At 32.4% G+C, this 14,035-nt stretch overlaps 1 pseudogene; it reads left to right on the forward strand.

The window, feature by feature from the left end:
* The first annotated feature begins 5,428 nt into the window (after positions 1–5,428).
* On the forward strand, positions 5,429–6,566 carry LOC133201552 (uncharacterized; annotated as a pseudogene).
* Positions 6,567–14,035: the final 7,469 nt, after the last annotated feature.

Here is a 14,035-nt window from a genome sequence, read left to right on the forward strand (position 1 = left end):
ACTGTATTGTTCATATGATAATCTTTACACCTTAGATCTCAACGATTTATAAGTTTTCATTTCAATTAACACATGATTAATAGAAAAAACAACGGTTTTACTATTCAAATTATTCGTTTATTGTTCAGAATATCAGTTTTGCATCTTTAATTATGTGTACAATATAGTTCGTTTTTGTAAATAACATTCTCATTAACGAAAATCAATTTTGTTAATCCATTTTCAAAAACGTGAATATTCTTTGCAATTGTATACGTTTTATATTTAATTTTTCTTTGTTTTCCCATTTTATGATTTGTTTTGCCGTCATGACAGAGAGTACAGCTAGACATGCTAAATCCCTTATGATTCTTCTTCTGGATGACTCTCAGAACATTGCAATAATTCATGATTAAAACCTGTGATCATGTCCGTTTCAAAATAAGTATCGATTTTCGGAAAATTTTATAGTTCATACAAAGGTCCCCGGAAGGTCACAAATGTGTTCCATTTCCAGTTTTCGTCTATTTTATTTAATTTTCATCAAGTTAAAGGTAGGAAAACACGGATGTTGACTTGCCTGTCTGCCAAATTCATATTTTTAATGGATGGTATCGGATACCCTTTTTTCTACATGAAACCTAACAAAGGAAACTTAAATTTAAAAAAATGCTGATAAACATGATTATGTATTTAAAATTGCTGAAAATCATTCAAAGTGAATAAAATCATGAAGTTATCCTAAATTATTCCTCCATGTTACTCCTGTGTATGTCTTGAAACAAGATCGTTTCTGTTTTAAAATGATGCCTCCTTTGAATTCCTAATTTAAAACTACAGAGCTTTTCTTTGCATTGGTTTCGATGTTGTTGTTGTTGTTGTTGTTTTTTTTTTTTTTTTTTTTTTTTTTTTTTTTTTTTTTTTTTGGTGTTTGTTTTTTTTAAATGGAGAAGCGATTTAGTCTTGAGTATACCATACTTTTTAACTTGGTACAGTTATGGAGAAAGGAAAGACAAAACATTATACTTTCAAAGAGGAATCAACGGAGATGTACATGTGATTGCAGGATTCAATGATGCTCACAGTGAATGGGTTGAATTTCTCTTTTTTCTGCAAGGACATTTTCAGATAATCATTTTAAAAAAATCAAGCATGAATAAAAGATTTGTCCCAAGCATCGTACTCTGCTACACACTGGTTTCTTCTTTGTATTCTAAATGATGAATTTTATTTTGACCTACAAAACAAAATACGTATTCAGACTTTGAATTTTGTTTGATTGCCATATATTTCTGACCTCGAATTCTCATAAGTCTGGAAGAAATGTTAGTGTTCCAATCCAGGAAGACATCACTGAAGTTATGAGTGAGGACTTTAAGTACATTTCTGTGTATACATAAAGCAGAGGAAGAACCATCAACAGGGACAAACTAAAGGAATTCATCATAAAATTGAATAATTCAAGATGATAAAAGACTAGCATTTCAATTTTAATTCCCAAAAAACCCGCAACAATGGAAGGCATGGGTGGTATAATAATAAAATTATGAACATATTGTAGTTAGTCCTTATCTGGTGTGTTTACCTCGTAATTTGAGAGAGATACTGATGATGAGGAAGATGGAGAAACAAATTCCCTATAGAGCTATCAATCTTTATTTCCGAAATCCATTATCAAGCGACAATAATTGATAAGGTATTAGTATGTAAAGCATTGTGCAATTAGATGGTCGATGTAAAGTGAGAAATTCATGGCCTCCGGGTTCAGATTCAGGCCTAAGGTTGGGGCTAAGGTTGTCATATATTGAAAATGTATTATTCTTTAGAAAACCTTCTTCTTTACTTCTTGATATCAATGAGGCAAAATTTTTGCATGCATATACTGAGAAAATAGCCCTCTACCGAAATTGTGAAATTCATGGTCCCATGCCTCAGTGCCCAGGTCTGAATAATGGGGCCATAAATTGGGAAAGCAATTTTAGAAAGTCTTCTTTGCTATTCGACATTAAGCGATCAAACTAGCTGGTATTACATTAAAATAAGCAGTAAGCCCGTCACCAAACCTATACAATCCATGGTCCTAAATTCAGAGGTCAGACCCAAGAGTGGAGCTAGGTTGTAGTACATTGAAAATACATAACATATTTTTGTAAAATCCCCTTTATTCATATACACTTAACACGCAATTACTTGCATTATTATGAATAAAATTGATTTCTTGATCTACCAAGATGATACACTTCATGGTCTACAACTTACTTGGTCATATATAGGAACTACCGAAAACAATGGACTTCTAGAAAAAATACGGTTGACATAATAAAATTGAGCATAATTCTACAAAAATTATAAAATTTGTGTCCCAGATTCCCCAGTCCAGGATTCAGACCTTCGGGAGGGATAAGTCGGTCATATTAGTATTTTTAAAAAAACTACATCTTTGAAATTCTTGTTGTATACTGATGGACTTCTAGAAGGGAAATTATTTGCATAATCATGATGAGCGACTAGCCATTTACCAAGATTTTGAAATCCATATACTCCCTGTTCATACATTAATTTAACATTAATGCCCCAGGGTGGAGTTATATCTGTAATATGTTTTATACAGTGTACCTTTTAAATCATAAAATTTAAAGAGTAAACTTTATGTATGGTGGCAGTAGGCTGTTTGTTTGTTTGTTTGTTTTTGTTTTTGTTTTTTTTTTTTTTTTTTTTTTTTTACCGAATTTGTGAAATGTGTTTCCAGATCTCAGGCCCGAGGTTGGGGCCAAGCTGTTCATTATACAAAAGGATCTAGTTTTTAAAAATCTTTTCTCTTATCATCTAGGAACAAACTGTACGAACATGGTGGAAAACGAAGAGTCCGAATCAAATTATCCATGTTACCTGGGTTCAGAATTCGAGTTTCAGGTGGGTTGAGTTGGTCAAATCCTGAGAAACTCATAGTATTCAGATAATTGTCAAGGGCCATGGGTTTCTTTTTTAGTACAATATTGAAAAGGGAGAGCTCAAGGAAGATATTTGTCTCCTTTGAAAGAAGAAATGAGAGTATATGATAAATGTTAGTGTTAAGAGCAGTTCAAAAATTAAAGTTGCAAATACTTATGTGTGGTAGATTTGTGTGATTCCTTTAGAACTACCCTATCATTAAAAAAATAAACATACTAAAAATACATTTGAAACCCTGTCTTTTTCTATCGTAATAAACTCACATTCTAAAAATGTAACATATCATTAAAAGATAAAGTCAATGTCATGTCCAAGAACTGATACGTATTTACCTCAGCTATGCATTTTTTTTTTTACAAATGTATGCTTAAATTCCTTCTTCGTTAGTTAAAACGGTGCATTTTTTCTAGGAAAAAGAAAAAAAAAGGATCATAATGATCGGATTTCTGAACATAAGCTTTTCTATCGATAATTAATATTAATTATCATTTGCTACACATCATCAGTATCAATAACTTCTGTATTTTACTCTCCAATTTCTGCATCGATTAAATGAATAATAGATGGAGACGATTTAAAAAATATAGGCAACATATAATACCAAATATAAATCAATGCAATGTTTTAAATTCTGGATTCTAGGAGAAAAATTATTGTTTAAACAAGGGCATCGCAAACCGGAGTATCTTTCAATGATTAGGGTTTCGTTCTTGAACTCAATTTCAGTCACATTGATTTACCAGGTGTTCATTTTATTGAACTTTATTGATACATGTACATATAGATGTCCTTCAGCTACGTAAAAAATTGGCCTTTTTTTCAACACAAAAAAAAAAAATATCTCGCTGGGACTGAATTCCAGAGCTACTTGTTTAGATACCGAAAAAAAAAACCTAGCGCCTTAGTTTTAATTAGGATTGTGCAGTAAAGATGTAGAGGGATATAGAAAGTAAAGTTACTTTGAGATAGATTATATTTTAGACAATTTTATTTTGGGGTAATATTTATTAAATTATTAATATTTTGAGACGAAATAAGAAACTATTCAATAGAATGGCATTCCCTTTATTTTTTTCATATTCATATCTATTTCTTTTTAAATTTTGCGTCACATTTTGTAGTAGGAGTATCATTTAAAAATAATTTTTACATCATTTTTTTAAATGAAAGCTTATTTTACTACAAACAATTGATGAAATATAAAGAGAACAGTTTTTCGATATTTATTCTAAACATATCGTAAGAATATTCAAAATTAATGGAAAAACCCAAAGAGTGAGTGGAAATTTGAACTAATGTTTTGAATTTTAATTTTTAGCGACCAAACCCTTCATTAATAGAATTTGATGCTTTTGTGCTGAAATAATTTCTTTTCACTTTAACCTACACTGCTTATTTTTTCATTCTGCAAGTGAAAAAATACATTTTTTTATTTCTTAACAATAGTTCTTCTTTCTTTATCCTTTATTTGATATTCATTTTTGGATATAAAATATAATTAAACAAAACTAACTGGGGCCAGAGCAAACCTCGGACCCATGAAAATATCAGAGGTGGAATTAGGTGCATTCATTGGAGAAAATAAGCATTCTCTGTCGACTGGCCACATCTGCCTTGAGTCTATGAACATAATGGCCTAACAATTTGTTGTAAAAAAAACTTCCGTCAACATTCGACCTAACGAAAGGTTGTATTTGCAAAGAAGATCTTTATATAGTCCATAGTTGAAAAATATTGATTGTTGTCAATCGTGTTTCATCAACTTATTTGTTAATAACTGCCTGAAATTGTTCGAACGTAGAACAATCTCTTGCAGATTGAATCAACTGGAAGACATAAGCAAGTGATAAGAAAGGGAAATTTGAGTATATTTTTATGGTGGCATATTTCTGCCTCTTGTGTGCAAGTTATTTTTCTATCAAATATGTCGACATGCAAGATAAATATGTTGACATGCAACTTATTTATGTAAACATACAACATATATACGTTGACCTGCAACATATTTATGATGGTATGCTGTTTGTTTGAAAGACGGTATAGTTTAATCAAAATCTGTGGTATATGTAGCAGTGAATGAGAAGTTTAACCCCTGAACGTCCATCTTATCTCTATACAACTGACAAGGTAAAACTTTGTTTTAGATCTGATAAAAATCTTATATTGGATGTAATGAAGATCTTTTGGTTGATTAATCTGGTCTTTTGTATGATCCTAACTGATAATGTCAATTTCTCTTTTGGTCAGAGTGTCCAATCCTAAATAATATGTGTACTTCATTTTGTTATTATTTGATCAAACATAGTACTTTTAGTACTTTGCTATCTTACATAAGTTTAACTGAATTGCAAATTGTTAATTTAATAAACTCTTACAAGCCAATTATATGTATTTATAGAATGATTTAGTTTGATGTACATTTACACATGTAGAAAGCAAAACAAAAATTCATTGTGTATAAAGTATTTTTTTCCATTTTTTCAGCGACAAAATTACTATGGGTGAAAATATCTATACACCTGCTCTGGCTCAACGTCTGGCTGTGGATAGACTACCCCTCAGTAGGAATGAAATGATTGCTGTTTATTACCACTCTGATTATACTATTCTGGAAATCATTAGATTTCTTGCGAGTAGACATAACATTGCTCTTAGTGCGAGACAAATTCATCGAGTTTTAAGGGAAATGAATCTGACGAGACGAAACAACCAGCGACGTTTGGAGGACATTGTAACGGCTATTCTACATGAACTTTCAGCCTCGGGCTTTAGAGGAATGAGGAATGTTTTGGACGCAGAAGGTGTAATAAGGCGTGGACAACGTCGTCTTCAGCGTAGAGGGTACGTTAACGAAGGGCCTAGTTTTTGTGTTCATCTAGATGGCTGGGACAAGTTAAAACCATTCGGAATTTCCATTCTTGACTGTGTAGAGGGCTTTTCAAGACGTATTCTCTGGCTCAGAGCTTGCAATTCTAACAAATACCCTGAGTATATATATCCAGATTTCATATAGATTATATCAAAGAAATAAACGGGGTTCCTGTAGTCGTATACGCAGATAGGGATACTGAGAATTCCATAGTTCAAGATTTGCAATACGCTTGGCGATGGAATCACCAGGATCTCTTGCAAGGATGGATCGTCATATATAAATTCAAGAATAGAGCGATTTTGGCCGTGTTTACGAGAAATGTGTGGTAATTTTTGGATAAATTACTTTAAGGAATTGGATAATTTAGGTGTTTTTGACACATCCGACATAGTTCACCTGGTGTGTGCTAGGTATTGTTTCTTACCAATTATCACCAGAGAATTGAACAGAGTTATACAGCATTGGAATGAACACACAATTAGAAGAAACCGCAATGCAGATTGTCCGTCTGGAAAACCAGATGTTATGTATTTTCAGCCCGAAATTTACCAAACAAGAGATTACAAAATGCCTATACCTGATAATCTGAATGTCATAGAAGAAGATTATTGTGCCTACCCTCCTGCAAATGGTGTTTCAATGGAATTTGAAGTTATTGGTACTCAAATAAGAAAGAAAAGACGGTTTGAATTACCCACCAAACACAGTAGAAGAAGCAATAGAACTCTTTATCCGAATAACAGACTATGTAAATCGCTTATAAATTACATGTATCTACATACATTTACTTGACTCTTGTCGTTTTAAGGAGGTACCTTTTTCTTATGTTCCGAATATTGTTTGATAAAGGAATGTATCTTTGCGAGGCTTTGTGTATTTAATTGCAAATGCATGTTACTAGTAAAGTAAATACTATAGTAGTACATGATACTAGTAATTGTTGATTATTTTTTAAAATCTGTTTTAAACGTCAAGGTTAAAAATCATAATAAATTCAAAAAAATGTTATGAATACAGTTTAGGTAGGAGTAAAAAAGCGTATTTTCTTATGAATTATACAATGCATTTAGTCAGTAATTTTATTAGATAACTTGGTCAATCTTTTAATTCAAGGTAAAAAATTAAAAAAAAAAAAAAAGAATTGTTCTTTTTTAATGAAGTTGTCATACATGTAGTTAATGCACTTGTAAATAATAAAAGCTCCAGATCTATTTTCCCTCATTCAGAATATACCTAATTGACATTAAAAATGACATTGCTACGATTTTGGTTTTTATATTCCTATTTGTATTGTTTAAAATATTAAATTAATTTTCTGAGCTTTATACCTTTTATTCTTAAACTGTTTCATGTAGAACATCACTGATTTCATGAATACAACTAGACATCATTGAGATGGTGACCATCTCAAAGGGCCCCGCTCAAATAATGGACAATAGGATGAAAAACATTTCAGAGAATTTTGCTTTGACCTTGACATATAACTTAGAAATTGTCCAGCTGGCAGAAAAAAAGAGCAAATGAAAAATATTATTCAAGGTCACTGCACACCCTTTGACCACAGACACTCTGTGGGTGAATTATGAACCAGACTGGACCAAGGGGAGAGAAGATGTGCTCCAGACAAAGATTTTTCATTTACAACTCGGCTATGACCTTTACCTTAGACCTTGAAACATAGTTCACGGTCACTACACACCCTTTAAAAAAGACCTCGGACGGACAGATGGATGGACGGACACACTAATTATTATAAGTCGCCCGCAGAGAGGGCCCTAAAACGTTTTATAGTCTACGGTCACGTTTCTGAATCGCCAGGATATTTTATCTAAGGAAATGCAATTTATACTTTGATGTCCACTCATAAGGAAATGATTTAAACTGCAGCATCTGCTTGATTAAACTTTTGATCATTTAAAATCAACTTTAATTTTACCGACAGAAAAAAAAAAACAGAACCGTGCCTCATTGTATGCGTCTTGGGTAGTAACGAATCCGCAGGCACGCACAAATGCTCAAAGTTGTGTATCAAATCATTTCTTATGCATTTAAATTTAATCATTTAATTCAAAATCTTATCATGTTGAAAATCGATCATATTAAATAAAAAAAAGTATATATCCAAAATGAAATCACAAATCGATCATATTCACTGTAAACTTTCTCGCCATTCCTGGGTCTTCAGGCACTTACATCGATTTGTGATTTCATTTTTGGATATTTACTTTTTAAAAATTATCTGTCTATCTATCTATCTCCGCTACTACTTCAATGCGGTCGACAACATGTTTAACTAAAAAATTCTCTTTTTAACATAATAATCTGATAATTTAAGGTAAATATCGTAATTCGAGGAGTGTAAATGAAGGCATGTCAATGCTTTGAACAGTTCTATGCATAATTATTTGTTGCAAAAAAATCTTTACGGTTTGGACGCATAACTGATTTAAAAAATTCAAACAAGAGCTGTTAAGATTTATTTTTAAAAAATTAAATGTTGCTTAAGGATAAATAACACAAAAAAACTTTTTTCAGAAATCAGCAATATTTCTCATAGATTTATATTTAAATTGGTTACCTGAATAATGTTTACCAGGTGTAGTGGGTGAATTTTATAAGATTTTGTCATAAGGTTAAAAAGTTATGCAAAATTTTGTATAGAATTAAATAGAAAGCGACACAAAATCTCACATCAAAACACCAAAGAAAACTTACGATTTCTTCATATTTTAAGGATTTATTATCTATGTCATTTCAAATCAAAATCAGTCAAAAAACATATACCAATCCATGCATCAAATTTTTGGTTGTGTAAAGTACCCTTAACTTTGATAAACCACAAGACTAACTGAAATGAAATACAAAAAAAAATCAATTTTTGTGTGTTTTTGGTTTCCTCTCTCTCTCTCTCTCTCTCTCTCTCTCTCTCTCTCTCTCTCTCTCTCTCTCTAAGTTGCATGTTGACATAAATAAGCTGCATGTCAACATATCTATCTCGCATGTCAACATAAATAAGTAGCATGTTAACATACTTAAATTCCATGTTGACTTAAATAAGTTGCATGTCAACATATTTATCTCGCATGTCAACATAACTAAGTTGCATGTCAACATATTTATCTCGCATGTCAACATAACTAAGTTGCATGTTGACATAAACAAGTTGCATGTCGACATAACTAAGTTGCATGTAAACATAAATAAGTGGCATGTTGACATAAATAACTTGCATGTCAACATAACTAAGTTGCATGTAGACATAAATAAGTTGCATGTTGACATAAATAACTTGCATGCAAACATATTTATCTCGCATGTCAACATAAATAACTTGCATGTCGACATAAATAAGTAGCATCTAGCATGTTGGAAGTCACATATTGGCAATATTTGTGTTTTTTTTTAATTTTTATAATTCTTATTTGATTGCAATTTTCTTGCATGTCAGCATAGTTATGTTGCATGTTGACATAACTATCTTGCATGTCAACATATTTATCTTGCATGTCGACATATTTGACAGAAAAATAACTTGCACACATGGGGCAGAAATATGCCACCATATGTGTTGGATTACCACTGATAAAATTACATCAGTTCCTCTAAAATGCATTTATAATTATAATGGGCATTTAAAACAACATGTATGTTGTTACATGCTTTGTCAGCTGGAATATTTAATACTGATAATGTGTTTTATCTAATCCTTTGGTCACGTCTGCTTATTAAATGCAAAAGAACAGATGCTTTGTGTATTGCCAATCAAACGTTAATAATTAATACAAGATTTTAAAATCAACATTATACTTTTAGTCCATTCTAACAAAGCTCAAGGTTTTTTTCCTTCAGAATTCATAATACTTATTAAATTTTGAAAGATGACTGCACTTAAGGACATGCGAAATTTGCGACAAAATAAACTTTCAAAACAAGCATTTTTCTTTTCATTGCAAGAATGGTCAACATCCAATCTACAACTTCATGTAATTAAGTTTAATAAAAGTGTGTATTTACGAAGTTCGAATCTGTTTTCAAAGGCAAGGGTCATCACAATTTCTTGAATCTCCGTTCGATAATGAGGACGCCCACTTTTTTACTGACTTCATACATAGTCAGTGCATGTTTGTCTATTGTTCTACGTTTAACAGTAGTTGTATATTTGTATAAATAATAATGTGTCAAAAGGAGATTAATAGACAAACATGCGCTCATGGTTAAAAAGAGAAAAAAACTGCTTCTTCTTACATTCGCTCTCTGTGTTGTAACCAAGAGTTGTGACATTTTGAATATTATAATTCACCACATGATTTCTTACCTCAGGTAACTTTGTGAATACTAAATTCCGTCACGTGACTTGTAAGGTAGCATGTTTTGTGCTAACAAGGACATTGTGTTCGAACACGTTAAATCATCTGGCATTGATATAAAATCTGCTTTAATTACATTGACGTTCTCCTATTGTTAATTTCGTTTTGAAACATTTGTAAGAAGTGTATTTGTGCCATACAGAATGGAGAGGGAGATTGGAAAGAGTGATCACGTTCTTTTTTTCAAACAAGTTATTGTTATTTATCAAGTCTAATTTTAGACCTATTCTTACAATGTTAGCTCCACCTCTCGTGCATATCTTATGATCAATCAAGGGCAAGTAAGTGTAAATTCTCTACATTTGGAAAGCAGTAAGGACAAAAAACATTGAATCACTTTATTGTAACAGTCTAAAATCATTTTAAGATTTAAATTTGGTTCCAGATTGACAGGATTCTTTCATAAACATACAAAAGTGAAATAAGGTTTATATATAAAAGCAACAGAAGCAACTGAAAAAAGACCCAAAAACCGGTGTTAATGCAGTCATCCTTTTGTCGCAAATTGATTACGTTCCCGCACTGAAGAATGTGAAAAGCTTGTTGTTTTGTAGGGATTTTTTTCAAGCCTGTAGTAAAGTGTTTCAAGGGGGATCTCTAAACAGAAATTGACAAGCAAAAAAAAAACCCCAAACTGCCCGATTTGAAAATCCTCATTCGAGTGGTGGGGGGGGGGGGGGGGGTGGTGGACTCTCTAACTTTCCGGTATTGTTAAGGAACATTTTTTCTTCAAATGTTGGAATTCACCAGTTGGGTTTTTCATTGTGGTTTCCTTTATTAAATTTAGTGTTAAATTAGACAACGAGAACCTGGATTTTAAATATACGAGGTATTGGATTAGGACACCAGGTAGGCACTGTTTTCCGTATGGTTGCAATGATAACATCGATAAGTAGGGGAACCTTTCAAATCCACAGTGTGGTAAAGTAAATATGATGGGACTTTTCTTTTTAAAAAGCGTTATCATGGATATCAGTCTTAAACAAACCTAATAAACATGAATTTCTTTTGTTTTACTTCTACCTTACGCCGTCTTATCAAAAAAAAAATTCAAGTAGCCCAGACTTGAATACTAGTATCGGGAAGGGAGGAGATCCTAGCGCTGTCCACAAATATCTTGGAAATTAGTGGGCGGGGGGGGGGGGGGTCTTGACATTAATCTGAAAAAAAGTATGTAATCAAATTGTGTAAGAATTCCGAATTATATGTTTAGAGAACAATTAACTTAATTAACTAGGTAGGCAAGTTAAAATGATAATTTTATGTTCTTTTTAAACGGGCCCCTTGATATTTTTTATATGTTATTTCGTAGCCTAGTTTGTCATTTTAGTAATTTATTTCTTATTATAATTTTTTTTTATTTGATTTTTTATTCAAATTGTTATCCCTCTTTTACTTCGGGGGGGGGGGGGGGATTAGGAGGGAGGTGGTGGTAATATTTTCCTTTGAACTTTTAATCTAGATTGTGATTTTGGCTGACTTTTTTAATTTTACTTTTGATTCTTTGTCAATACGTTATAATTTCTTATGCAATATTAGACATTGCACTTCCGTTCATATATTTATATGATAAATTATATATATATATATATATATATATATATATATATATATATATATATATATATATATATATATATATATATATATATATATATATATATATATATATATATATATATATATATATATATATACGAATATTTATATTATTTACAAATGCATTTATCAAGCCGACTTTCACAGATAAACCACTTAAAGGAAGTTTCTAGTTATTAGGTAAAAACAAATACATAATCAAAACTAGAATAATATGCAACTGCTTTAACCTTTAATTTTATACAATTGTTCATTAATAATTTGACATTTACTAATACTTAATCACTTCGTAGCTTTATTGATTACACGATATATTAAAAGTTGAAAGATAGGATCATTTAATAATTACCTTTTAGTTTGTAACCTTGAACAATTGTACATGGGACTGAAACTGTACCGTTTCCGAAAGTCTTTTTCACATACCCGGTATTTAAACTTGCTATTGAATGCATCTAGTTCTGCATTAAAATACTTATTGAATTTTCTTTGTCAAATAAAAGCTTATATCTAGATGTCCACATAAAAAATTAAAATGCTGTCATTAGAGTAATATCCGCACGTAAGTGTTTGCTTCTAAATACATGGATACTCTTTCCTACCTGGGTAGCTAGCGAAGAAGTTACAATAGTTATTGTTATAACTTACATTAACAAACAGCATTGTCAAATTGAGCATAAAATGCTTAGTTGGATATGTGGGTAATGGACCTCTTAAGTTAGTACATGTAGCCCAATCCTTACAACGTCAAGGGTCCTGAGTCAACATGCCGTTGGACCCCTGAAAATTTTCATTCGATATCTTCGGACTTGCTTCTTCATTGAGAAATTCCTATCAAATTGAAGTATACAAATAATGTAAACAGAAAGGAATCAGTTGACACCTAAAATACACGTGTTACGCGTTATTTATCATCAAAAAGCTGAATGTGATTGGTTGAGAGACAAGAAAAACAATCAAGATTTGTATTTTTTCCCAATTGAAATGTCAGGGGTCCAATGGCAACATGTTGACTCAGGACCCTGACATTGTGAAGACGATGAAGCCCATATAATAAATTCATTACCAGTCTGACAAATAAGTATAAATTCTTTTTGAAAAGGGGTTGTGTTAAAAAAAAGTTGGGTAAATTTTCATCCCTTAATTAGCCCCCGAATGAAAATAAAAATTCCAAAACCTTATCGTATATATGCAGGACACCATCAATCAAATCAAAGAGGTTTGAGGAAGTTGATGATTGATTGTGTGTCCCATTCGAGAATTTTTCACTCATATAGAGACGTCACCATATACCAGTGAAGGGCTTCAAATTTGACCTTTTCTCGGTACTCTGGGCCATTGAGCAGTAAGGGTTCTTTATCGTGCCAACGCCTACCGTGACAAGGGGCCTCGGTTTTTAAGGTCTCGTCCGAAAGACCCGCAACTTTCACTCCAAATTGCCGAGAGCTTCTTGAAGGAACAGTTGCTACCTATTTTTATCGACTTGGGTCAATCGCATTCGTGATTCGAACACACGGCCTTCCGATCACGGAGCGAGCGCTCTACCGACTGAGCTACCGTGACGGTAGGATTGAGGAGGAAGAACTGTGACTGAGGGACGGATCTATGGAAGCGTATAGGTATCTACACTTAAGCTTGTTATGCTATAACTTGTATACAGTCTTATTTTTAAGTGTCTTGTCAAGAAGTTTTATGCCCCCGTAATCGAAGATTTGGGGGCATATAGTTTTTGCCCTGTCCGTCCGTCTGTCTAGCTGTCTGTTTGTCCGCAAAAACTTTAACCTTGCCCATAACTTTTGATAGGCTGGAGCTATGGCTTTCATATTTCACAGGTGTATTTCCTGTGAAAAGACCTTTCTTTAGGTACCATCATATTTGAACTTTTGACCTTGGCCTTGAAGTTTGACCCGGTTTTGCAAAATTTTACTTAACATTAACCTTGGCTATAACATTTGAACAGTTAGTGCTAGGGCTCTCATTCTTCAAATATGTAATCCTTGTGACAGGACCTTCATTTGGATACCAAGAACTTTGATCCTTTGATCTTGACCTTTGAGTTGAACTTCTTTTGGAAAATTTTGACCTTGGCCATAACTTTTGAAGAGTTGGTGCTAGGGCTTTAATATTTACCATATGTAGTCCTCGTGACAAGACCTTCTTTTGGATGTTAACAGTTTTGACCCTTTGACCTAGAAATTTGACCTCCTTTTGAAAAACTTTAACCTTGGCCATAACTTTTGAACGGTTGATGCTAGTGCTTTCATATTTC

Source organism: Saccostrea echinata, unplaced genomic scaffold (assembly GCF_033153115.1).
Source record: "Saccostrea echinata isolate AGI-Se365-2 ecotype Australia unplaced genomic scaffold, CSIRO_AGI_Sech_v1 ptg000045l, whole genome shotgun sequence".
Lineage (NCBI taxonomy): Eukaryota > Metazoa > Mollusca > Bivalvia > Ostreida > Ostreidae > Saccostrea > Saccostrea echinata.